The 27,228-nt window shown below is 36.1% G+C and overlaps 1 protein-coding gene across 9 annotated transcripts in view; it reads right to left on the bottom strand.

The window, feature by feature from the left end:
• Window positions 1-27,228, bottom strand: part of ESRRG (estrogen related receptor gamma) — a 696,148-nt gene that overhangs the window by 518,574 nt on the left and 150,346 nt on the right. The window contains exon 1 of one of the 9 annotated variants that reach the window (XM_069066033.1): window positions 17,710-17,809. The exons of the other annotated variants lie outside the window; for them this stretch is intronic. The gene's annotated coding sequence lies outside the window, so the exon portion shown is untranslated. Of the gene's footprint in view, window positions 1-17,709; window positions 17,810-27,228 lie in introns of those variants that run through there. 9 annotated transcript variants of the gene reach the window in all.

The raw sequence follows: 27,228 nt of genomic DNA, 5'->3' as shown, positions 1-27,228 counted from the left end.
ACATTGTTTGCATTTTGTCTTTCTACTCAGACTGTGAATTCCTTGAGAGCAGGGAATGTTTTTTATCTTTCTTTATGCACTTAGCAGAGTGCCTTCCACATAGGAGGCATTTAATAAATAAGAGTTGTTTGATTTATTGATTGATTCAAGGAATGGCCCAGATCAGATCAATTCTCCTCTTCAACCTTACTTGTCTCAATCTAGCTAAATTAAAATCTACAAGCATTTATTAGGCACCTGCTTGATATAGAGCTAGGTGACAGACAACATTTCAACTGCTCCAAAATATTTGGCATTTTATTAAATATAAATTTTCAATGCAATATCTTGGTAGAAGAATATTTAATAGAATGCTGTTTAAGTGCTATGCCAAACCAAACGGCACTGCCCCAAAAGTTAAATATTGATGTATAAATATATAGGATAAAAATCAGACACAAATCTCCAGATGACTTTGATCCATGCAACTTTAATCCAATAATTCAAAGGAGATGATACTTAATTAATTATTCTTCCTCCCTACCCCCCCCCCCCAACCCACTGTTTTCCTATTCAAGAAAATAAAATGGTGGAGATTGGGAGTTTCTTCTGATTTGGTCAGTGACTGACCTGTCTGGGAAAATCCAAAACCATATCAGCTCCACTGGCCATTTTATAAAGTTTACTTTTGGCAGGTATAACCTTCATAAGTCAGCGTCTCCACAGCTCTGACATTTATATGACAATACTTTTTTTTTTTTTAAGCTATAGCTCTCCATGTTAAAAGACTCTTAACGATGAGCTCATTTAACAAAGGTAGCATTCATCTCTTCATCTCACAAAGGCAGGACAGGGCAGTAGTGGTGGCAATTTTTATTTGTGGGAAGTTGCCAGTCAGAGTCATTTTTCCCCCTTCAATAATGGGGTTTGTGTTCTGTTTTGTCCTTAAGCAATGGATTATGTTCAAATGACTTTCTTTTCTCTTTATTATTCTTCTGGCTTTTAGAAGGAGGATGAGGAAGAGAAAAAGTATGTGTATATGCACATTTAGTTCCAAATTCAGCCTTAAATCAAGGGCACTAGAGGGGAAATAAGTAGTTCCTGAGTTTCCCCTCTCTTCTTATTAGTTTAATCATAATGGTGGACCCCAGAGTATGGTGAGATTCTGGAATGGAGATAGATTCATTTTCTTTCTATCATAGGTAAAGTCAGTATGCAGCACAGGGCTCAATCCTTTTATGTCTTCACTCGTAAAAGGGGTTAAAGTCAGTAGAGCCTCATTTTTTATACTTCGTGTCCATTATTTGCATTGTTAGGAGAAATCTAGGGAGCAGTTTTCAATCAAGAAATTACATTTCTGTTCCATTATTATCTTTTTTAATTTTTTTGGTACAGAAATTTCCTTGGCTGTCCCCTAAATTAGTGCTTTGCCTCTACTTGCTGGCTGTCAGGCTCTTGGCCTTGCTAATGTACCAGACCTTATCAGCCGAGTTCTGTTCAGTTCCCAATGTAATCAGGGACAGACTCTTCCAAAAACATGGAGGCCCTTGGCTACTCTTGGCTTCAGTCATCTGGCCAATGCACTGTGCTACCCACTGGATACAGAGAAAGGCAAAAACAGTCCCTTCCCTCAAGGAGCTTATAGTAGAATAGCGATAACTTGTATTGTTTTTATTAAGAAAATAAAGCTTATTTGCCCAAATTGAATGGTAGGCTTGATTAAGAATATTTTAAGGAAAAAAAAATTCACACAGTATTTCTAACTTTCTCAAAGCTCTTTCACATAGTGTCATACAATTCAAGACCAGGAAGATAATTGAGAATAATCCTTTTTATTTTACAGATCAGGAAACTGAGGTCCAGAAAATATAAATGACTCATTTAGGATCACATAGATAATTAGTGGCAAAGCTGGCTTCTAGAATTCTTCATTTCTTTGTCCATTGTCTCTTCCAATATAGCCCCATTTATTAATTTTTTTTTTGCTTTTTTTTTGGAGGGGGGAAGGTAGGGCAGTTGGGGTTAAGTGACTTGCCCAAGGTCACATGGCTAGAATAGCCCCATTTCTTAATTCTACTCACAAAGACTTTGTATGCCAAGTAGGTGGAGCAGCAATTAATTGTATTTGACAGAAAAGAACCTAGTTATACAATCTGGAAACCTGGATTCAAATCCTGTTTCTGTTATTGCCTATGTAACCTGGGACAAGTCATTTAACCTTTCTAGGCTTCAGTTCCTCAACTGTAAAATAAAAGTATTGGACTACTTAGCTTCTAAGGTCCCTTCTAAGGACCCTCCTAAATCGATGAGCCCTGAGCCCAAGTGATTAATGGATTTTTCCAGAGTTACACAGCTATGGGCAGATTGGGGCTACAATACAGAATCTGTGCTCTTTCAACAAGTGATGATGCAATATTGATCTACATGATCTCTCCTAACTGAGCCCAGAAACTGTGGTCATGGAACCTGGAAAATGTACAATGAAATCTAGAAAAGTATTTTCAGTAATCTACTTCCCAGTCTTGTGTCATGTTCCTAAATCCAACACTATCCCAATCAGTAAGGTCCCTGGCTGTTGGGGGATGAGGTGGTGGGGAAAGGGGTTTATTCATTCAATAAATATTTATGAAGGGCCCACTAGTCCCAGGCACTGTGCTAAGCACTAGGGGATAAAAAAATAGGCAAAAGAAGGTCCTTGCCCCTGAGAAGCTTACAATCTAAAGGGGGAGACAATATGCAAACAAATAGATTGAAAGAAAGCTACATACAGGACAAATAGGAAATAATTAAGAAAAGGAGAGCACTGGAATTAAAAGGGGTGAGGGAAGGTTTCCTGTAGAAGGTGGGTTTTAGTTGGGACTTAAGGCCAGGGAGGTCAACAGTCAGAGTGGAGGAGGAAGAGGGTCCCAGGCATTTTGTAACACCACTGAGCAAAAAACTCTTGCCTGAAAAAACTTCAGCCAAGTACAACTCTTTTAAGTGTTCCCTGGCCTGTATCTCCGCACTGTGCTACACAGAGAAAGGTTTCTAGGTGCCTGATGGTAGGGCATTGTCATAGTAGCAGCAGACACGTGTTAATAATGTTACTACTAGGGGAGGCCAGGTGACGCAGTGAGTAAGAGCACTGGCTCCAGCATCAGGAGACCTGGGATTGGTTCTGGCCTCAGCTACTTAACACCCACACAAAATAACTCATCGTGTAACCTTGAGCAAGTTACTTAACCTCGATTGCTTTAAAAAAAAAAATAGTGTTACTACTGTGAGTGCAGTGATGAGACTAGCTTTCAATAGCAGGACTTTGATAAAAGTATAAATCGCCTGTAAACCCCTAGCTCATTTTTTCTCATGGATTTCTAAACTGCTTTTAACTGAAGCAACAGACTTTTATCCAACAGATACAGGATTTAAATTGGTTACCTTCCTGTAAAAGCCTCTATACTATCACATTACTGTATATGTGCATGTTCTCATCCCAGATGGAATGGTTTTCATCACCCTTTCCATGACTTCATTCTTGCCATTCTTCAATTTCCTTTCTTAAAAATCTCAATTCTACATTTCTTTCAAAAGTACGCTCTTCCTAGAAGCGCTCCCTGATTCACCCCATCCTATGGTGGCTTTTCTCTTATTCTGAATTCTGCTAGTCCTTATCTATGCTCTCTCTGTTGTTAAACTAGGCACATGCTTATACATCACCTTAGCCATATCCTCTAGCTGTTTCATGTAGCTATGCTCTTCTCCCTAATTAGTCTAGATGTTTTTTCATGGGGTGGGTGGGGAGGAATTCTATACTCCCTTTGTATTCCCTGCAATACCTAATGTAGTGTCATATATGTGATTAGTGTTATAAAAATCCTAGAGCTGATTGAAAATGAATTCCCTAACTCTAGAATTCTGAGCTGATATCTCCAATTTGTTTTGAAACTTTGTTGTGTTGAAAGAGTTAAGAAGGATTTTCTTACCAAGGTTTGTAGATTGGGGATGGGGGTGGGGAAAGAGAGTGGTGCTGGTTATGGATGTTAAATAAACAATTTTTTCTTACAACAAACCCCTGGCACCCTGTTCTCACCATGTCATGGCCTGTGATGACTTAGTGTCTCCCAAGCATGACCAAGCGATTAGCGGAGCTGTGTCTGTGTATCTCGACAGTAATGGGAGCTCTCTTTCCATTTGCCATGTATTGAAACCTCAGCGCTCCGCTGGCTCGTGCATTTTCAGCTTGATGAATTCATTATTCTCCATCTTTTTTCCCCTCCCTTCTTCAGAGCAAACCCTTTCCCTAAATGCCGAGATTTTTTTTTAATAAGAGTTTCATTTTTCAGTGTGGAGCTTTGTCACCAAGTTAGCAACTGACTCATCTATCCCAAATGTCAATTCAAGAAAAATGCTGAAATTGAAGGTACCTCAATGCAAATAACTCTTACAATGTTGCCTTTGGTAGAAAAGAAAACACAGGCCAAATGTTTGGTGCTACCTGGAAAAAAGGCTTTCCAATCTGAGAAGAAACATGTAAAAGTTATTTGACCTAGTTGCTAAATGTTATGCTCTTCTTAATGGCAATTCCAAATGCTTGTTTCACACTTTTCCCATGAGGTCTCAAAGAACCTGACTTAAAATTGAAGTATACTATGAATACTGCTCTTAACAGAGTTCCTCACCATCTGTGCTTTGTACTAAGACGTAGATTGTATTTAAAAGGGGACTGACAGGAATAATTGCTATATAAATCATGAGATAAAAACTTCCCCCCCAAAAGTATGTAGATATATGAAAATGATCCTAACACACATTAGCAACAACAAAACAATCCTTTGATGTTCAGATTTTAACATTCATTAGCCATATTACTTGACTATGTCAATATCAAAGCTGATTGTAGCCACCAGGAATCAATACTACAAAAGTGACCCCTGTGTTGCAGGGAGGTTGGTTGTATGTTTATTTTTCAATAAACAATGGTCTTAAGAGAGTCTTATTTCCATGTCTCATTGTGGTGTGGATATAACTTTGGGTTCCTGAAGATAATGCTTGCAGACCAGAAGTTCTGGCAAATTTTACCAAGCTGGAAAGATTTCAAGTAGGGTCCTGGCAACAGTCAGTTTGCTTTTTGTGAAGGCCAAACTAACTAAATATAGAAAGGCTCATTACAAGTAGGTTGGCCACTAGGTGACGAATTCTTTGTCCATGACAACTTATGAAACAAAGCAAAATTCAAAATGGCCCTTGGTCCCATGGCAGCCCTCTTTCACTTCAACAGTGACTGTGGTACAATAGCAAAAAAGGGAGCAGAGGGAACTAAGAATCACATAGTTTTAAAATGACCTACAAACATTTGCTTAACTATTAATACTTTAAATGTGGGCTCTTTGTCCAATGACACACAAGTGACATACTAACACAGAAGGGGTTCTTAACCTAGGATCTATGAATTTTAAAAATCTGCATATTAATAATTATATTTCAATTATGTTGAAATATAATTCTCTATGTATATCTAAGTTTTTTTAAATTTAAATACATTTTGATAACTATTTCAATATAGGTGCCTTTTATTTGATGCATTTAAAAATGCTATTCCATAAAGAGGTCCACAAGCTTCCCCCAAATGCCAAAGAGATCCATGGTATAGAAAAAGGTCAAGAACCCCTTATACTTGAGGAATTAAATCATTGTATCTTGACATTCTCACCATAAATGAAACCAGAAGACAAAAGAAAGACAAAGCTAAGTAGAAAATTGTTCACAGGTCTTCACTGTAACAAAATCAACAGAGTTAGTTTTATCATGTATTCCAATCAATCAATCAATAGGCATTTATTAAGGATCTATTTCGTGCCAGGCACTGTTTTGAGATCTAGCGATGTAAAAGCAAAAATGAAACAATCCTTACAAAGGCTACAAAAAAACATCATTTCAGGGTACATTTAGTGATCTGAGAAGATGTTCTGAGTGAAATCAACAATTTTAATAAAAGCTGATTTCAAAATAAAGGTAAGAATAATGAAAGACAAAAAATTGTTGGAAAATACAGTTTTAGGAGCAAGACATGAAAGAAATCAAAGGTTTATAGACTACACAGAAGAAGTATACTTTTTATAATTAATACTGTGTTCAAGAAAAAAATTAAACTGATCTTTTGTTAACTAAGGGGAATCAAACAATAGATGCACATTTATTAAGCCTTAACTCTGTATACTAGGTGCCATAGTAGGTGATGGGGATACAAAGGAAAAAAATGGAACAATCCTTGTCCTCAAGGAACTTACATTCTATCACGTAATCCACATCTACATAAAATCATATGTGGAAAATACATGTAAGGTGATTGTGGCAAAGGGAAAGCATTAAAAGATGAGGAGATCAGCAAAGACCTCATGTAGAACATGACATAAGCTAAGATTTTCCAGAAACTAAGGTTTAGCAGAGGTAGAAGTGAGGAGGGACTGCATTCTAGCCATGAGGGACAGCCTGTGAAATGTCACAAATTCAGAAGATGGAGTGTTATGTGCAAAAGACAGCAAGACAAGTTTGACTAGACCATAATGCAAGAAAAGGAGGGTAGGTGGGAGCCAATTTGTAAAAGGCTTTAAATGACGAGCAGAACAGCTTGTAGCTGATCCTAAGGATAACAAGGAGCCACTGGAATTTATTGAGAAGACTAAAATGTCAGACATGTATTTTAGGAAAATGACTTTTACAGTTGGGTTGATAGATTAGAGGGGGGAAAGATAGCAATTATGAGACTATTGAAATAATTTGGGCAAGAGCTGAAAAGGGCCTGAACTAGGGTGGTATTCATGTAAGTAGACAGAATGGGATGGATTTAAGAGATATATTGGAAAAATAAACAACAGAACTTGCCAACTAACTGGGTATGTCAGAGAAGGGAGGGAAGAAACAAGGAGAACACCAAGATCTCTTCAACAGAAATGTGGAAATGCAGAAGAAGAAACAGGTTAGGGGGGAAATAAGATGAATTGTTTTGAACATACTGAGTTTAAAATATCTATGAAACATCTAGTTCAAAATATCCATGAACCATATGATGCTGAAGTATTGGAGACTAAGCCCAGATATAGAAATCTGAGAATCAACTGCATAGATATTATCTGACTACTATACCCATGTGAGCTGACTTAGTAACTGGAGAGAACAATAAAATAGAAGAGAAATGGGCTCAGGACGGAAATTTAGGGTATACCCAGAGACAGTAAGTGCGATATGGAAAATGATACAGTGAAAGAGTCTGAGAAGTGGTCAGACATCAGTGTCATGAAAACTCAGAGAGGAGAGAATATGTAGAAGGTGAAGATGTTCAGCAAGTCCATTCTATAAAAAGGTCAAGAATGATAAGGATTCAGAAAAAAAAAAAGCCACCAAACCTGGCAAGTGAGAGATCATTAGTAACTTTGGAGAGCTCCAGCAGTTCCAATAAAGTGATGAGGTTGAAAGTGAGACTGCTACTTATTATCACAAAAATAATAACAAATCAAGAAGAATAAACTCAAAAGATACGTGTATGTATAAAAACTCCAACCTAATTATTGAAATAAACTGTTGATACAAAAAGGGAAGTGGATGAAACAACAGACATTTACATAGATGATCACCATTTCCTAAGTAAGTTTAAGTAAGTTAAACTAAGTAAATTTAAACCTATATATCTTAGTTACTGTAACAAAACCAAAAGAACCTTGGAACCTCCTTAGTCATCAAACACTTGATCTCCTTGTGAAATGAAAAGCTCTGACAACCAACTGTAATAGCAATTGAGAATGTTCATTTCTAAAATCTTTGGAAGAAGACAATCAAAGATGCTGAGTAAAGTGGAAGGAAACAATCGATACTCTACCTTTTAGTCAAAATGTAAATACTTCTGCTACAAGAGAAGTTTAGGGTTCCCTCTGCTAAATAGAATACCCTCTATCCTCAAGCAATTTCCAACGTATATTTTATGGTAATTATGAAGCAAACGATGAAATTCCATAGCAAAATAAAATAAATATACCTAATTTAATTTTATTGGTTTTGTTTGGTACCTATAGAGAAAAGTTTCCAGAAACCAACTGCTCCCCCTTTTTAACTACTCCCTCTCTGGACTCCCTTTTCAAATTGGGCAAAAGTTGAACAAAGAGATAAATCTTTTAATTAGATTAAAGAATAAGATATTTTCATACTTAGTTTAGACATCATAAACAAGACAATCTCTTAATGATCTCAGTTCCAGGGAATTAAAATCATTGCCTAAAATATACTGTCTTCTATTTAAGAAAAACTAATTCATCTTTGATTCAAGTGAGATCATAGACTGGATTCAATCAAGGTTAATTCATAATATTATTTCTTAATGTTGTATAATATAACTGAGCCCTTCTTACTATATGCTTCTACCACAGTACTGGCAGATAAAACACGAAGAAGCATAAGGTGGAAAAATAAATTTAAAGATACCTTGGCAAGAGACCAATGAAGACATATCAACCCAAGAGCAAGTAAGGACAAAAATGAAAAGGGCATAAACTAACAAAACGTAGAAAAGATCTGATGTTACTGTAATAAAACATCCTTAACACAGCTTCATTATCATTTATATATGTACAAAATGATGCTGTATCATCATGCTCTTATATGTGCTTACATGAGTTAAAATTACACTAAAGAAAACAAAGATGTGAAGAACAGTTAGGCAAATTATACACAAAAGTTCATGTTAGAAGCAACATAATTTTGAGCATCTTGAGGGAACAATTCTCAATATATATGAAAGAAGAAAGATATTAATGCTTGGAAACGGTCATGGGAATTTTTATTGCCAAATATAGGTAAACCATCCATAACCACTGACTAGTGTACCTAATTTTGCACCTCTACAAAATCTTTATTAGAATTGTCTATATATATATCAAGGGCATTCTTCATCAAGATATAATGAGGGAACTTCACAAATACTATTCTATAGTAGAACATTAATCTTTAGAGTAACATAGTTAAAATTCTTCTGTGCTTATTGTTTGCCTACAAAATATATTTGATTTGGTAGAGAAAAATTCCTCTTTAAAGACTTTCCATCCAAAAATATGTCTCCTCTGCATATGTTATAATCATATTTATCCACCCATCCATCTATTCAATGAGCACTTATTTATAAAGCTCTTGATATGTTCCAGGCACTGAACTAGGCAAAAGTGAACTAGCCCTTATCCTAAAGGAGATTACATTCTATTGAGGGAAAACATAAAGAACACAGATAATTAAATAGAAAACATATTCAAAGCAAATAGAAAGCAATTTCCAGGGGAGAGGGTGCTAGCAAATTCAAAGAGCATAAAAGACCCATAGGGGTTGGTCATTATCTAAGCCTTGAAGAAAGGTGGGGGTTCTATGACACAGAGTTGAGCAAGAAGCACTTTGCAGGCATAGAAGATCTAGGCAAAGGCAAGAACATAAGAGATGGGATTGAAAATACAGGAAATGGCATACAGGGAAATTTAGCCATAATGTCAAGTGTGTGAAGGAGAGTGATGTGCAATACAGTTAAAAGGGTAGGGTAGGGCCAGATTGTGAAGGGCTTTAAATATCCAAGAGTGGACCTCGTATTTTATCCTAGAAGCAATTTAGAACCACTGGAGTTTCTTGAACAAGGGAGTGACATAGTTAGACCTATGTTTTAGTAATCTTAATTTTGTAGATTAGACAAAGGGAGAGCCTGGAAGCAAGAACAACAATTAGGAGTCTACCAAAATACTCCCAGAAAGAGCTGATGAGCGTCTGAACTAGGTTGAAATGCAAGTGAAAAGACAGGCATGAATACAAGTGCTGCTGTGGAGGTAGTACCCCTTATGTCCCTAGGGTTTTTTCTACACTGCCATCCCCAATTACCTTAACTCCCTACCATCCTGGTTGCCTTTCTAAGGCCAGAACGACTGGAGCTTTGGGACTCATTACTATATGCAACAGCATAATTTTGTTTGACAATCCTCTGGCATAAAACGACAATGTGTGCTTGCCAAAGGTGTTTGCCACTGTCACGGAGAAATTCTAGTGCAGAGTTCAAGAGAAAGAAAGATAGAAAGATGCTCTTATCTGTAGATGGCACTGTGATGATTTTACCAATCCTTAGAATATTGTGAAGCCTCCTAAATGAGAGTCATAATCATTCAGAGGAGTACAGATTAACTCTACGCATGGAAAAAACCAAGTGGATGAATAATACATATTCTCAGCCTATGGTAATATTGGGACAAACAGTAGTCCTGATCCATCAGTACTTACACCTTGTAATGACACACTGATTTCAAAAACGAACAGTAGGAGGAAGAACTGGATTAAATTTGTGAAAGTATACAGTTATCTGAGGTAGCTAGATGACTCATGGATTGATCACTGGACCTGGAGTCAGGAACACTTGAGTTCAAATATGGCCTCAGATGCATATTAGTTGTGTGACCCTGGGCAAGTCACTTCACCTCTGTTTGCCTTAATCCACTGGAAAAGGAAAAGGTAAACCACTCCAATATCTTTACCAAAAAAACCCAATGGATTATATAGTCCATGGGGTCACAAAGAGTCAGACATGACTGAACAACAATACAAGATTCTTTAATCATACAAATCTTCTTCTTAAAAAAAAAACCACCAACTTTTTAAACATCAGTATCCTTCTCATGGTGACATGAGGCTGCACGGAATGCCACAATCTCTAAAGTAAAATTACAGGTCACAAAAGGGCCGCCATATGAAGGCATTAGTAAACTATAGTGTATTACTAACAAAGAACTATGCAGAAGTGTCATCAAAGATATATATGGTCACAAAAAGAAAAAGACTACTCATGTAGCAAGAAAGAAGGATAATCCATGATCAGCCTGTGCACTTCACTGATACCCAAGAAATGTTAAGAGATATAGAGGAAGGCCCTTGGCACAGTGCGTGTACTGTTTGTGAATTTATGGAAAAGGATAAGGATAAGAAAATGTGGATTAGCTGCATTGTTCAAAGGAGTACCCACACCAGTGTAATCACAGATATAGCAAAGTAGAGTCAAAGAAAGGCATTCTTTTTTTTTTTTAAAGCAATTGGGATTAAGTAATTTGCTCAAGGTTACACAGCCAGTTATTTTTGTGTGCGTGCCGAGTATCTGAGGCCGGAACCGATCCCGGGTCTTCCAACGCCGGGGCCAACGCTCTTACTCACTGCGTCACCTGGCCACCCCAGAAAGGCATTCTTTATTATGTTTTGCTAAGAGCCCAGATTTTAAACTTAATAATAATATGTAATAACCATATGAAAAATGATGTCAACTGGTCATATGTTGGTGTCTGTCCCAACTCTGACACTGCAAGAAAGCATCAACAGTATTATCTTCAAACCATCTCAGAGATAGTGTGCCATTTGGATAATCAGTAGCAATATATATTTTTTTGTCTAAACCAAAGATAATTTTTGAGAGTTTCTGCCATTTTTAAAAAGGAGAAATCAGATTTATTTCCCTTGCGCATTAAAATTTGATCTGAGTTTTCATTTTACCTTACCAGAAGATAACTTTTCTCTGTTGTAAAATGTTCTTTTCCTTCTATATATACACAATAAAATATCTCAACTGAGCATGATAATAAATAATGATAATATGTCTATATATTTGATCTTTAGTCAAGGATATCCATCAATATCATAGTTATGGGTCAAAGCTTTTTTTTTTTAATGAAACTATAAAAGAATGACTATCATTCTAGTTCTTAAGACAAAACATTACCACTCCTAGAGGATGACATTGCTCCAAATGGATATCATCTACAATGAATTACCAGAGTATCTTCAAATGTAAGGGAGACACACATTACTGTGGTCATAAAGCTGACTTTTGAATCTAAAAATAGGGAGGTGGAATTGGAGCTCATGTGTATATATTTGGAGGAGGGGGTGAGTTAGAGGTAGAAGGGCCCAAAAGGGAGAGTAGGGGGAGGCTTACACAATATAAATAGCCAAAGAGAGCCCAACTGCACTGAGAGCTCCAGATACATGGGATTCAAGCAAATCATATGCTTTGTTTTAAAACAAAAGAAATCAGGGCTATGGCCAGGTATTTCTGGCCTTCTGAAAGAACTGTATTCTTTTTTTCCTATTCAGCAACTGAGGGCTTAGAATAAATCCTTTCCCCGTTTAAAACCTTTTTTTCCCGGATTGCCCAGTGTTTCAATTAGCCTGTAGAGCGTGTTCATGGTAGTGTTCCCCCAACAATCTATATATACCAAAAGTTTTGTCTGGCAAAAAGTAATTTTGTTTTTTTACTTCAACATATTTATAGTTCTACAATTTTCAATTTGGGCACTTTTAATGATGTTTTGGCAGAAAATAAACAGTAGTAAGGCTAGGAATTTGATCACTGAAACCTTTCCTATAAATGGGAAATTGTGGACTAGATGAAATTTTTATTAAAATTCATTTGCAATCAGGATGGCCTAGGTATCTGAGGGGAAAAAATTCTACTTGGCAAAATACTAATATTTCTGCAAATCTCTGGACTTGTTTCCCCTCAAAAACCTAAAAGGGGTCAGTCTACATGAAACATTCATTTTAAAAAATAAATAAATAATGATGTCTGTAATCTTTGGCTATTTGGAGCTACAATTTGGCTACTAATAAGCATTTCTGCTAAATTGAGAGAATAGTCTATATGCATGTAGGTTTGTGACAGTCCCAAGAGAAGATTGGGTCCATAAAGCAATGAATGAATTACATTAATCCATATATGTGGCTTTTTCATCTGTGACATCGATGATATCCTTCACTTGCCTATTTCAGCATATTCTTTATTTAATAATAAACTCAAGAATCATTTCATAGAAATCACTAATGCAAGTAACTAATATTCCTTGGCATTAGTGAAGGCTTCCAGCCCGAAAGGCAAGGGCAGGAGTGAGGAACTGGATTCATAAACCATGGCAACATTTGCCAACTTGGAGTATTGTAATGGTAGGTCTGAGTCCTACGGATAGTGTCACAGGGCAAAACCTGTGACTGAAGTCAGAAGGAGATGCTATGAATAATAACAGTAGCTTACATTTACATAGTACTTTAAGCTTTGCAAAGTGATATATGTGCATATTTGTATGCATATGTATATAGACAGATATTCATATTTGGTCCTCAAAACACATATAGTCCAACACTTAGAAGGATCTCCTTTGAAACCTCAAAAGTTCAATCTTTATCTGTCACTATCCGCACTAGGATGAATCAAACCATCATAAACATAGATAGACCTGGAAGGGAAATCAAAAGCTATCTAAACCAATTTTCTCATTTTAAAGATGAGGAAACTGCGGCCCTAAGTGACCTGCCAAAGGGAAGGAAAAGGTTCCCCATCCTGGAAACGTGTTGGTCCATGCTTTGAGGCAGCAGTACACTAAGTATTTCAGCTTTAGCTTCAGAGAGAGGTAAGGGAAAGAAGGAATACCTTCTGTCAAGTACCAGAGAGGAGGAAGGGATGAAGCAATAAGAGAAATCTTACCTTTCCCTGAGGACTCAGATCTAAGAAATGAATGTGTGTACAGTGCTCATGAATGTGATTTGGGCATGTATCCAAGGGTCATCCCAAAGAATCTTCCTCAGAGGTGTCACACCTGAAACTGAGGTATATAAACAGCTGGTACAAAGACAAGTTTTCTGTGTTAGTTTTCACTAAGGTCTGTTTGGACAATTTTCCACAAATTTGTTTTTGAAGAAGTTAGATTTGGCCTCTGCTTCATTAGTGAGGTTAAAGGAAGAAACAAAATGTCTCCTACTCAAAAGCTCTTGGATGTAGTTCTGGCTTGTGCAAAGTAGACACAGAGGCTAACCTTCAATATTAAAGGGATTCTGGACAAGATTCAACAATTCTCTGGAGCCCTGACATCCAATAGATTCACAAGCAAAAGCAAACACAGGTTTTTCAACAGGAACAACCTCTTACAAGAATAACTTACAGTTATGCCAGATTTTAATGTTGCAAAGTACTTCCTTCAATACATACTTGTGAGGTGGGTAATACAAGTATCATTACCCCTATTTTACAGATAGGGAAACTGAGACTCTGAAAGGTCAAAACTCTGACCTTTGGTTAGGCAGTCAGTTGACAAACATTTACTAAGTACTTCCTGAGTGAGAAGTACAATGGTAAGAACAGGGGATACGAAGAAAGGCAAACACAAGGTTCCCAGTCTCCAGGAGCTTACATTCTAATGGGGGAGACAGCAGGCATTTAACTATGTACATATAAGATATGTACCTGTCTGTCTGTCTATCTATCTATCAATCATCTATCTATCATCTATCTATCAATCATCTATCTATCTATCTATCATCTATCTATCTATCATCTATCTATCTATCATCTATCTATCTATCTATCTATCTATCTATCATCTATCAATCATCTATCTATCTATCTATCTATCTATCTATCTATCTATCAATCATCTATCTATCTATCTATCTATCTCTCTATCTCTCTATCTATCTATCTATCTATCTATCATCTATCTATCAATCATCTATCTATCTATCTATCTATCATCTATCTATCAATCATCTATCTATCTATCTATCTATCTCTCTATCTATCTATCTATCTATCAATCATCTATCTATCTATCTATCATCTATCTATCTATCTATCAATCATCTATCTATCTATCATCTATCTATCAATCATCTATCTATCATCTATCTATCTCTCTATCTCTCTCTCTATCTATCATCTATCTATCTATCTATCCATCCATCTATCTATCATCTATCATCTATCTATCTATCATCTATCTATCATCTATCTATCCATCCATCCATCCATCCATCTATCCATCTATCCATCTATCCATCCATTCATCCATCTATCTACTCTGTCCCTGTAGACCTTTTTCTGATTGATTGACTCCTCCCAGAACTCCTATTTGAAGAAAAGTGCCCAGGCTAGTTATGGTTTCATTCCTCTGCAGGGTCCAGTCTTGACTCTCCTGACTTTCTCCACCATGCCCCCATAAGGCTATATTTTTCTACCTCCTCCATTTTCAGCTCCCTTCCATGCACTGTCTTCCCCCATTAGAATGTAAGCTCCTTGGGGCCAAAGATGATCTTTATCTCTGTTTGCATTTGTATTTCCAGTGCATAGTACATTGCCTGGGACTTAGTGAATGCTAAATAAATGCTTGTTGACTTGACAATGCAAATAGAAGGCAATATTATAGGGAAGGGGCTGGCTAGATGGGGAATGGAGGGGAGGTTACCAGGAAAATAACTAGTAAGTGGCTTTGGGGCAGGGTTTGCATAGGTCTCTTGGCTTCAAATCACCATTCTTCATGATACCAAACTGCTTCTTATGACAAATTATCCAGAGAAATAGGGTTGTTGTTGGTGGGTTTTTTTTTATTTCTTTGTATTGAAGAATACACAGAAAAAGTCAGAGGGGAATCCCATGATCTATGTGAACAATGTAGTTAAGTGGTCTGCTAAAGACCAGAACTTGTCGGAATTTGCCAGATGTGCAATTAATTTGCCTTTGCCCTTACATGCACACTTTCATGGGCACTTTAAGATGCAAATCTATTTTCTCCAGTTCTGCTTTGTTTCACTATTAAGACGCAGTTGGAAATGACCTTTCACTTCCTTGCTTCCCTAACCACTGCAACAACTATCTTTGCTAACAAATAAAGCAGAGGCCTTACCCAGTCAATCTCAGCACCATTCCACAGCCATTTAGCTTGGGTCTTCCTGAGCAAATTAATCAGGTAGGTCTGAACAATCTGAATTGGCTATATGGATGAATCATTTCACTTGGGCCACACAGTGGGTCATAGTCCATGTGTGAGCTTCCAAATTATCAGTATAAGCATCTTCCTCTCAGCCTTGTTGAACTGCTTATGACACCAGATTCTCAAAGTCTTATTCACAAATGCAGCTGCATATAGGACCTTTTTTTCACTTCATAAAACTGAACAAAGATCAAAGCCAACGAAGAAGTATTTCCCTCTCTGGACTTTACAGGTCCTTGTTAGTCGTTAAATCCCACTCAAAAGTTCTATGTATAATTTCTCAAGTATAAATATAGGGACATTAATGTCTAATTTACAAATCAATTTCATTATATTTAGTAAGATAATTAGCTTTGTTGGTCTTTCCTTTAAAAATCATTGGCTAATTCCAAAAGTTATACATAATTGAAATAACAATGCATATCTACATAAATCTGAGCTATGTAAAATCTTCACAAATTAACTTAACAGTTTCATGAATCACAGAGTTGAAAAGGATTTTCTTGGATTATTCAGTTTACCTCCTCACCTCTAGACTTAACTAAAACCATTACATACACATAGATGTCTATCCTATTCTTAATGCCTTTGGGAGAAGGAAATCCCATGGCTTCTTTTAATTATGCATCCTGAAATTCATTTACTCAGTATAAGCAAGTTTTTCTCTGTGTTGCATCTAACCAAGCAGATCTAACTTCTTTTTGTTCTGTTTTCTATAAAGTTCTGAGCTTGCCAGTACCTAAAAACAGTCTCTGATTAACCCAGCAACCTCTCAGCACTCATGAATATATCGCATATACAGGAGAAACAATACATAAGACCGTAAGATAGCTTACATCCTACTACAAAAATTTACTGTGTAACCTTGGGCAAATCACTTAACCTTTCTTCCCTCAGTTTCCTCATCTGCAAGATGAGGGGTTGGCCTCCTCTAATCTTAAAACACAATCTAGGAGCAGCTAGGTGGTGCAGTGAATAGAGCACCGGCCCTGGAGTCAGGAGGACCTGAGTTCAAATCTGGCCTCAGACACTTGACACACTTACTAGCCATGTGACTTTGGGCAAGTCACTTAACCCCACTTGCCCTCCAAAAAAAACCCCAACACAATCTATAATCTATATTTAGTTATACAATTAGTTAAACAAATATTCAAGTATTATGTATATGATATGAATGTATGTCTACTGTATATGGTCTTGTGTCAAATGTACTTCTCTAACATCAGTTCTGTATGGTCAGTAACTGTGTCTATTACTTCCTCTGAATGCCTAAAGACAGAGGTGTCAAACATACCTGGGCCTGACTGCCAGGAACACCAAGTCAAATTAAAATGTAACTGGGAGATGTTTAATAAAATAAATAAAAATACAATGAAACATAAATAATATTACACTTTAAAACTAAGTCAGGGATCCATACATATGGATTGATGGCCCCTTTTTCTATCTGAGTTTGATACCACTGCTATAAGAGATGTCTCTGGATGCAAGAAGCCTTCAAAGCATGTTGCAGAGCTAGTAGGATAATCAAAAATGGTCACCATCCTACATTTTATGACAATCTCTGATATGTGTCCTAGCACATATCAGGATGCTCAATAATAAGTCCTTGCTAAGTGAATGAATGGTATCTTTACAACTCCAAACAGTGCTTTCCTCACATCCCAGGCTCTGAAGAAATGAATGACCTCTCTGTGCGGTCAGTGAGGAGAGTTAAGGAAACACTACTCATTCCCTGTAATATACTCAGACTAATTTATTTGTAAGCACTTAAGTATGAATACCCACTTATTTAAACTTTGGGGTTCACACAGTGCTCTATAATAATGAAACTCTTTGTGGGATTAATAATACATAACTGAATTACCTGGAGATATTCTGCAGTGTGGATATGGTCTAAGAAACTAACAATTATCAGAGAAGTTGAAAACTATGAACTCACCCTGTGAGAACGGCTGATCCAAGGGTACAGTGATGAATTTTCTGCTACTGCAATCTTGCCCATTTGCATCCAAGACCCTGAACCTCTGTGGTACCTCACTGAATGACTCACTCCTGGCTACATTTTGAGCCTCAAAAAAATATTGGGTAGAGATTGCGTTCATTCTGGCTCCTATTCCACAGTGATCTCACCCTGGCTTCTAGTCCATAATGATGAGGTTTTGCCTGAGTTATAACTTGCGGCAGTTTTAGCTTCCTCTCTTTTGATAAAACTGTACTTTCCCTTCTTCAGACTCTGTTATCACCAGGTAGATCTGCTTTTTTTCTCATGTTATACAATGATTCTGTGAGGCATGCGGGAGGAAGATGGGTCAGTATTTTAATTATTCTAATAAAATAAATCGCCTCTTTGGTTCTCAATTTACTCCTTTCAAATACACTTGGAAAATCTGGGGCAGGGAAGGGGGAGGGGATTTGTGAGAGTTATTAAAATGAAAGCATTTATCTAAGTTTCTTAACTACATTTACCATAGTAGGCCATTTAAAATGTACCTTCTAAAGTGGATTAGCGTTCTCAGGGGATTTGGTAATGGGATATGAGTTAGCCACTTTTAGGTCATCGGTTCAAATTTGGTCTAGGCTGTATGTGATTTAAAAAAAAATCATTACCTACTGACAAGTGTTTGGCTTACTTTGTGGATGGTGAGTTAGTGGCCTCTGTCCAATTCCTAGTTTAGAGATATCTAAACAAAATGCGACCATAATCAAAAATGGCAAGAGTAGAGGTTATTCCAGAGACAAGAGCACTGAAAGGCACATGTCTAACACACACAAACCAGTATAGTTGTTTTATGTGAGAAGACCCATTGCTAACAAGTTTGAATCAAGTTACTGTTTATTTATAGAGGAATCAATTCAATTCAGACCTTAAAATTCATTTGTGCATGTCTTTGGCATGATCTATCTCCTATCCTGGCCTAGACTCACAAGATCAGGGTGAAGGAAAACTCAGAAGACAGCCATTGCCAACTGTCCACTGGGAAGATACTGAAGATGTACTCACTCTTCAGACCTATCAATCTGGAAGCTTGGTGAAATCGTAAAATTCACTTAAATATTACAAAGGAATGAAAATGACTTTTTGGAAGTGATAGCCCTGCAAGTCTTTCTGTAACAGGCCAAAAAGATAGTGGAGAGGAAGGGCGGAGGAAGGGGAGCAGATTTTTTAATAGGCACTCTCTATATTTCTCCATTTCTATGCCTGTATTGCTTCAATCCCCATCTCACATTAAATGAGTCTCCTGATCTCACCTCCACCCTTGTATATTGTGTCTCTCCAAGCTGCCTTGGTATATAAGTCAGAGGAGCAAAGAAATGGAGGACAGGATATCTACCCAAGGACAACATGTTAACCTAGGAAGAAACTTAGTAGGAAGTTGTGAAGTAATACAAATGAAACCTCAACACTCAAAGCTAAGCTAGAATCTGCTCTCCCTGAAATGAATGAAGAATAATTCTGCCTGAAGGCCAGGAAACCAATTGATCAGACATTATCATATATGCTCCAGGATTTCAGTCCCATGGTTGCATAAAGAATCTTTAGGACAGGGCTGGAAATTGGGGTATGGGGTAGAGAGGGCATGAGAGACCTGGAATGGTTCTGCTTACCTGCTTGTATTTTGGATGGGGGCACAGGGAAGAAAAAAGAAATAAGTTAAAGGAGGAGCAGATGAAGATATGAGAAAAAATAGAAAAGAGAAGATAGAGGTAAGGCACATAAGAGGCAAAGAAAGAGAAAAGTAAGAAGCAAGGGACAGAGGGAAGAGAAAAAGGAAGAGGAATTACAACTTACACTGATGATATAACATTAAATTTTATAATGCACTTTCATCACAATTACCCAATGGTATAGTCAGTGCTGGTCTAAATTAATCACATTTTATTGACCAAATGGAAAAAGAGGTACGGAAGCTAACTGAAGAAAATAACTCCTTAAAAATTAGAATTGGGAAAGTGGAAGCTAATGACTTTGTGAGACATTAAGAATCAGCCAAATAAAATGAAAAGGATGAAAAAATAGAAGAAAATGTAAAATATCTCACTGGAAAAACAACTGACCTGGAAAATAGATCCAGGACAGATGATTTAAGAATAATTTAATTACTTGAATGCCATAATCAAAAAAAGAGTCTGGAGAGCATCTTTCAAGAAATTATTGAGGAAAACTGCCCTGATATCCTGGAACAAGAGGGTAAAATAGTGATTGAAAGAATCTACCCATCATCTCCTGAAAAAGATCCCAAAATGAACACTTCAAGGAATATTGTAGCCAAATTCCAGAATTATTAAGTCAAGGAGAAAATACTGCAAGCAGTCAGAAAGAAACAATTCAAATATCAAAGAGCCACAATCAGGATTACACAGGGTTTATCAGATTCAGCATTAAGGATTCGAGGGCTTGGAATATGATATTACAGAAGGCAAAGGGGCTTGCCTTACAGCCAAGAATCAACTACTCAGGAAAATTGAGCATAAGGACTTACAAACTTTCCTGACAAAAAGACCAGAAGTGAACATAAAATCTGATCTTCAAATACAAGACTCAAGAGAAGCATAAAAAGGTAAACAGTTTAGGGGGGAAAACATGCTATTGATAAGGTTAAACTATTTACATCTCTACACAGGAAAATGAAACTTGTAACTCTTAAGAGCCTAATCTCTATTAGGGCGGTCAGAAGGAGTATACATAGATAGAAGGTATGGGTATAAGTCGACTTTGACGTGATGATATAAAAAAATTAAGGGATGAAAAAAAAGGATGCTTGGGGAAGAGGAAAGGGGGAGGCAGAATTGGGTAAATTACATTACATGAAGAAGCACAAAAGAACTGTTACAGTAGAGGGTAAGGGGGTGGGTGAGGATCATTTGAACCTAAATCTCATTAGAAATCTTAATGTATCCTTTTCAGATCACAATGCAATTAAAATTATACATAATATGGGAAAGACAGATCAAAATTAATTAAAAACTAAATAATTTAATCCTAAAGAACGAATGGGTCAAACGACAAATCATAGAAACAATCACTTCATCCGAGAGAATGCCAATAATGAGACAACATACCAAAATTTATGGGATTCAGCCAAAGCAGTTCTTATGGGAAATTTTATATCTCTAAATGCTTACATGAATATAAAAGAGAAAGAGCAGAACAATGAATTGGGTATGAAACTAAAAAAAGCTGGAAAGACCACAAAGTAAAAATCACCAATTAAATACCAAATTAGAAATTCTGAAAATCAAAGGAGAGATTAATTGGCAGTAAGAAAACTACTGAACTAATAAATAAAACTAAGAGCTGTTTTTATTTTTTTTAATCAATAAAATAGATAAACCCTTGGTTAATTTGCTTTAAAAAAAAAAAGAAAACCAAATCACCAGTATCAAAAATGAAAAGGATGAATTTACCACCAATGAAGAGGAAATTAAAGCAACAATTTGGAGCTATTTTCTTCAATTGTATGCCAACAAATCTGACAATCTAAGTGAAATGGATGAATATTTACAAAAACATAAATTTCCCAGAATAACAGAAGAGGAAATAAAATACTTAAATAACTCCGTTTTAGAAAAAGAAACTGAACAAACCATCAACGAATTCCCTAACAAAAAATCTCCAGGGCCTGCTGGATTTACAAGTGAATTCTATCAAACATTTAAAGAACAATTAATTCTAAACTATATAAACTATTCTGAAAAATAGGCAAAGAAGGAGTATTAACAAATTCCTTTTATGACACAAATATGGTGCTGATAACTAAACCAGTAAGAGCCAAAAAAAGAGAAAGAAAATTATAGACCAATTCCCCTAATGACTATAGATGCAAAAATTTTAAATAAAATATTAGCAAAGAGATTATAGCAGTTCATCATGAGGATAATACACCATAACTAGTTGGGATTTATACCAGGATTTTAGTGTTGGTTCAATATTAGAGAAAGTATCAGCATAATTGATCATATTAATAACAAAACCAACAGAAATCATATCATTATCTCAACAGATGGACAAAAAACTTTTGACAAAATACAGCACCCATTCTTATTAAAACACTAGAGAGCACAGGAACAAATGGAGTTTTCCTTAAAATGAGAAGCAGTATCTATCTAAAACCACTAGTAAGCATTATATGTAATGGGGATAAACCAGAAGCTTTCCCAGTAAGATCAGGGGTGAAACAAGGGTGCCCATTATCACCACTATTAGTGAATATTGACTAGAAATGTTAGCTTTAGCAAGAGAAGAAAAATAAATTAAAGGAATCAGAATAGGCAATGAGGAAAGTATACTTAGAGAATCCTAAAGAATCAACTAAAAAACTATTTGAAATAATTCAAAGTTGTAGGATATAAAATCCACATAAACCATCAGCATTTTTGTATGTTACTAACAAAGCCATGCAGCAAGAGATAGAGAAATTCCACTTAAAATAACTGCGGACAATATAAAATATTTGGTAGTCTACCTGTCAAGACAAACCCAGTAACCATATGAACACAATTACAAAACACTTTTCACACAAATAAAGTCATATCTAAATAACAAAAAAAAATCAAATGTTCATGGGTAGGCCAAGCTAATATAATAAAAATGACAATTCTACCTAAATTAATTTACTTATTCAGTGACATACCAATTAAACTACCAAAAGTTATCTTAATAGAATTAGAAAAAATAATAACAAAAGTCATCTGGAAGAACAAAAGGTCAAGAATATCAAGAGACTTAATGAAAAAAAAAGGCAAAGGAAGGTGGCATATCTGTACCAGATTTTAAATGGTATTATAAAGCAGCAATCATCAAAATTACTTGGTAATGGCTAAGAAATAGAGTGATGGATCAGTGGAATATATTAGGTATACAAGACACAAGTAAATTATTATAGTAACCTAGTGTTTAATAAACCCAAAGACTCCAGCTTCTGGGATAAGAACTCACTACTTGACAAAAACTGCTAGGAAAACTAGAAAATAGTATGGAAGAAACTAGGCATAGATCAGCATCTCACACTATATACCAAGATAATCAAAATGGGTACCTGATTTAGACATAAAGGCTGATATCATAATGATCAAATTAGGAGAGCAAGAAATAGTTTACCTGTCAGATCCATGGAGAAGGGAAGAATTTATGAACAAACAAGAGATAGAGAACATTGTGAACTGAAAAATGGATACTTTTGATTACTTTATATTAAAAAGGGGTTACACAAACAAATCCAGTGCAATCAAGATTAGAAGGAAAACAGAAAGCTAGGAAACAATTTTTATGGTCAGTGTTTCTGATAAAGGCCTCATTTCTCAAATATTTAGAGAACTGGGGGCAGCTAGGTGGCACAGTGAGTAGGGCACTGGCCCTGGAGTCACGAGGACCTGAGTTCAAATTCGAACTCAAATAGTTAATATAAAACTAGCCATGTGACTTTGGGCAAGTCACAACCCCAATTGCCCTACCTTTCCCTCTCCAAAAAAAAAAAAAAAAAAAGAAAACTGAGTCAAATTTAGACTACAAGTCATTCACCAACTGATAAATGGTCAAAGTATATGAACATGCAGCTTTCAGAAGAAGAAATTAAAGCTATCTATAGTCATATGAAAAAATGCTCTGATCTCTACTATTCTATATACTATATTCTACTATACTAATGCTCTGATTCTCTACATCACTATTGATTAGAGAAATGAAAATCAAAACAACTCTGAGGTACCACCTCACACCTATAAGATTGGCTAATATGAAAGAAAAGGAAAATGATAAATGTTGGAGAAGATGTAGGAAAATTGGAACACTAATGCACTGTTGGTTGGTGGAGTTATAAACTGATCCAACCATTCTGGAGGGCAATTTGAAACTATGCCCAAAGGGCTATAAAACTGTGCATACCCTTTGATCCAGCAATACCACTACTAGATCTGTATCCCAAAGAGGTCATAAAAAAAGGAAAAGGACCTACATGTACAAAAATATTTAGAGCAGCTATTTTTGTGGTGGCAAAGGATTAGAAATTGATGGGATGCCCATTAATTGGGGAATGACTGAATGAGCTTTATATGAATGTAATGGAATACTATTGTGCTATTAAAAAAACGAGTAAGCGGATTTCAGAAAGACCTGGAAAGACTTATATGAACGGATACTGAATGAAGAGAGTAGAACCAGGAAAACAATGTATACTTTAACAGCAACTCTGTACAATGATCAACTATGACAGATTTAGCTCTTCTCAGCTAATATAATGATCAAAGACAGTCCCAAAAGACTCATGATGGAAAATGCTATCCACATCCAGAGAAAGAACTATGGAGTCTGAATACAGATTGAAGCATACTATTTTCACTTTTTTGTCATTTGGGGTTTTTTTTTTCTTTCTCATGGTTTTTCCCTTTCGTTCTGATTTTTCTTTCACAATATGACTAATATGGAAATAAGTTTAACATAACAGTATGTGGATATCCTATATCAGATTGCTTGCTGTCTTAGGGAGTGGGGAGGGGAGGGAGAAAAATTTGGAACTCAAAATCTTATAAAAATGAATGTTGGAAATTACTTTTACATATAATTGGAAAAAATAAAATACTTTTAAATGAAAAAAAAAGACTGAAAAAATAAATTATTTCCATTTTAGAGATTGGAAAATGGCTGCTCTGGGAGGAGAAGTAGTATGTCCATAGTGATAGAGCTAATAAGTATCTGAAGCAGGTTTTGAACTGAGGTCCCATGACTTTAGGTCCAACATTTTTTTTCCTACTGTATCATCCAGCTGCTCCAAAGCACAGGGAAGATTCTCAGGGCCTTCCACATCCTAACTCCTACAGTCTACAAACATGAGAATAAGAAAGAGACTTGCTGCCTTATATATAGCATGGGCTTGGCAAATATTTGTTGAATGAGGGAAAAGGAAAAGGAAGAAGTGATTTGTATCATTTCAGAAGTGAGGAAGCAAAATCAGAGCTGCCAAAGGAACAGAGAGTTTCTCTTCTCCAATGTCCTACTTCCCCAAGCTTTGTTCAGAAAGAAATATGCTCATCGTGGGTCCGTTGAATCCTACTCCACCTCAGGACTTACCCTAATCTCCCAAAAAGGCTTGGAGGACAAACAATACAGAACAATCTCCAAAATCTCAAGTTTGAAGACCACTGAAGTATGATTCAAGTGCATGGTGTTACATATATTCAGATCTTGATATCACTCCCAGTGAATACCATGACCTCATGTTTTGGATGGGGAGAGAACCCCCCCACTGTCATGAACAATTCCTAATGATTCAGATGCTGGTTTTCTGTGGGGAAAAAATAGTTCTTTTAAAAGATCTCATTAAAAAAATAAGAAAACGCATTTATTTCATGTAGAACATCTTTCAGAATCTGTGAGAAAAATATCAGAATAAGAGGTAGTATTGTAGGGCTTGGCCAAAAGCCACCAGGAAACAGGAGCATTTTTCTCAATAGAATTAGGTGACATTATGACATGTACCCATTTAGAATGGAACTGCAAATCATAAAAATGCCAAAACTGAGGAGAAGGAAAACATTAAAGGAGCTAACAGCAGAATATTAAAGACAGACATAATTAAAGAGAGAAAGGCATAATAAATACAGGGTACTTTAAATTCTCTTTGTCATAGGGCTATACTGCAGTTTGACTCTCAACCCCATTAAAGTCATTCTAAATTGATTCCCTCAGTATAATGAGCCCCTCTCAAAAACACCAAAATACTTGGCTTCTCAAGAGCTCCTTAAAGGCAATCCTTGTAGTCCTTGGCCACTAGCAAGATATTATTAATTCACTGGAGCCACACACTACACTCTATATGTAGGCAGACTTGCATATATGTACAGATTACACTCATGTTCTATTTGTGGTATATACCACAGAGGGAGAAACTATTTAGATTCCTTCTCATATATGGTATATTTTTACATGCATATTTCATATTTTTAATTTCCAAATTTAGAGGATTTTAGATCCTGAATACTGTGGACTTCCCCTGTTACTTTGTTGTATTAATATAGGATAGGTAAAAAGGTAACAATGTCTTGCTTTGCTTAGCCATTACATACGTGTGTGCCATGGACTTTAACCATTCACATAACTTAAGACAGAAAAGGGAGATTGTACTTACTATAGCTCAAGAATTGAGTACTATACTAATATATCTGTGGGATGTCTCCAGACAGAATGGGTGGACTGAAAATTTCTAGATTGGACACAAGAACAAGATAAAAAGAATTAAAATAAAGTAATACAACTAGCACCATAAATGGAAAATTTAGGGGTAGGGGTGGGAATACAGTATCTTAGCTGGATATCCAGAAAACCCAGACTAGAAAGATTTTTCTTTTATAGGCCTGGACATGTTAGTAAGTTATGTGGCTAAAATTCTTTCAAGAATTCTTCTGATTTAGGCACCAACAGTTCACTCTTTTTCAAAGTCCTCTTTTCTTTTCTTTCTTTCTTTTTTTCATCGCTAAAGAAGATATTGGCATGAAACAGGATCATTGCTTCCTGAAGATTGGATCTACTGCTACTGCAGCTCCTTCTCTTCTCTGGTGACAACACAGTTGCTGCTGTAGAATTAATTTTAACCACACAAAGGATGATGATTTCAAGTGGAAGCAGATAACCTCTCAAGAAACAAAGACCCAGTTTTGAAGCAATTGTCTCTGTTTAATAAAATGCAGGGGGGCGGGGGTGGGGTGGACATACTCCAAATGTAAAATAGTTGTTTTATCTGTAGAATTCTATGTAGGCATTAGAATTTTTTCATGTTGGTGGTTCTTCACTTTATCAAACTACAGGAAGAAGTTTGGAAAAAGGAAGGACAAAAGAAACTGAAAATGCAGAGGGAGGATGGTATGGTGGAAAGAATACTGGATTTGAAATCAAGAGATATGAGTTCAATTCCTGCTGTTTCTGACACTGTTTTATAACCTTGGAGACACACACACACGTCTGTATACTATATTATAAAAATAACAATATATAATGTAGTAAATATATATATTTTATATACAATAATACATCATTTAATTTAAATCTCAATTTCCCCATCTATAATAGATTTTGGAAAATAATAGGGTGCTTTGATTACCTTAAGTACAAATGTGAGCTATTGCTATTTTTTCTTTTTTTAATTTTATTTTTAATTTATGGAATAAAACAAGCATTTTCATAACATAATACAATAAAAAAGATGATTACACGTGGAACTGAAAATCTATGTACAACTTGCTAGTCCTTTCAAATATACCACAAAATTATCATGTAATTGCTTCCCCCTTCCCCCACAATCACTGAACTTATGCAGGACATCAGCACATGCAATGTGTTCTTTCCATATTCCCACCTTCTTTCCTTCTGTCTTTTCCTTCTTTTTTTTCCCTTCTTTTCCTTCTTTCACTCCCTTCAAGGTCCATCTCTGTATTCATAGCACCAACAGCAACTATAACTATGCCAGCA

The sequence above is a fragment of the Petaurus breviceps genome, unplaced genomic scaffold (genome assembly GCF_028583685.1).
Source record: "Petaurus breviceps papuanus isolate PSGF00001 unplaced genomic scaffold, PetGlider_PUasm1.0 90702, whole genome shotgun sequence".
In the NCBI taxonomy this organism is placed as follows: domain Eukaryota; kingdom Metazoa; phylum Chordata; class Mammalia; order Diprotodontia; family Petauridae; genus Petaurus; species Petaurus breviceps.
This window is presented reverse-complemented; position numbering and strand designations above follow the sequence as displayed.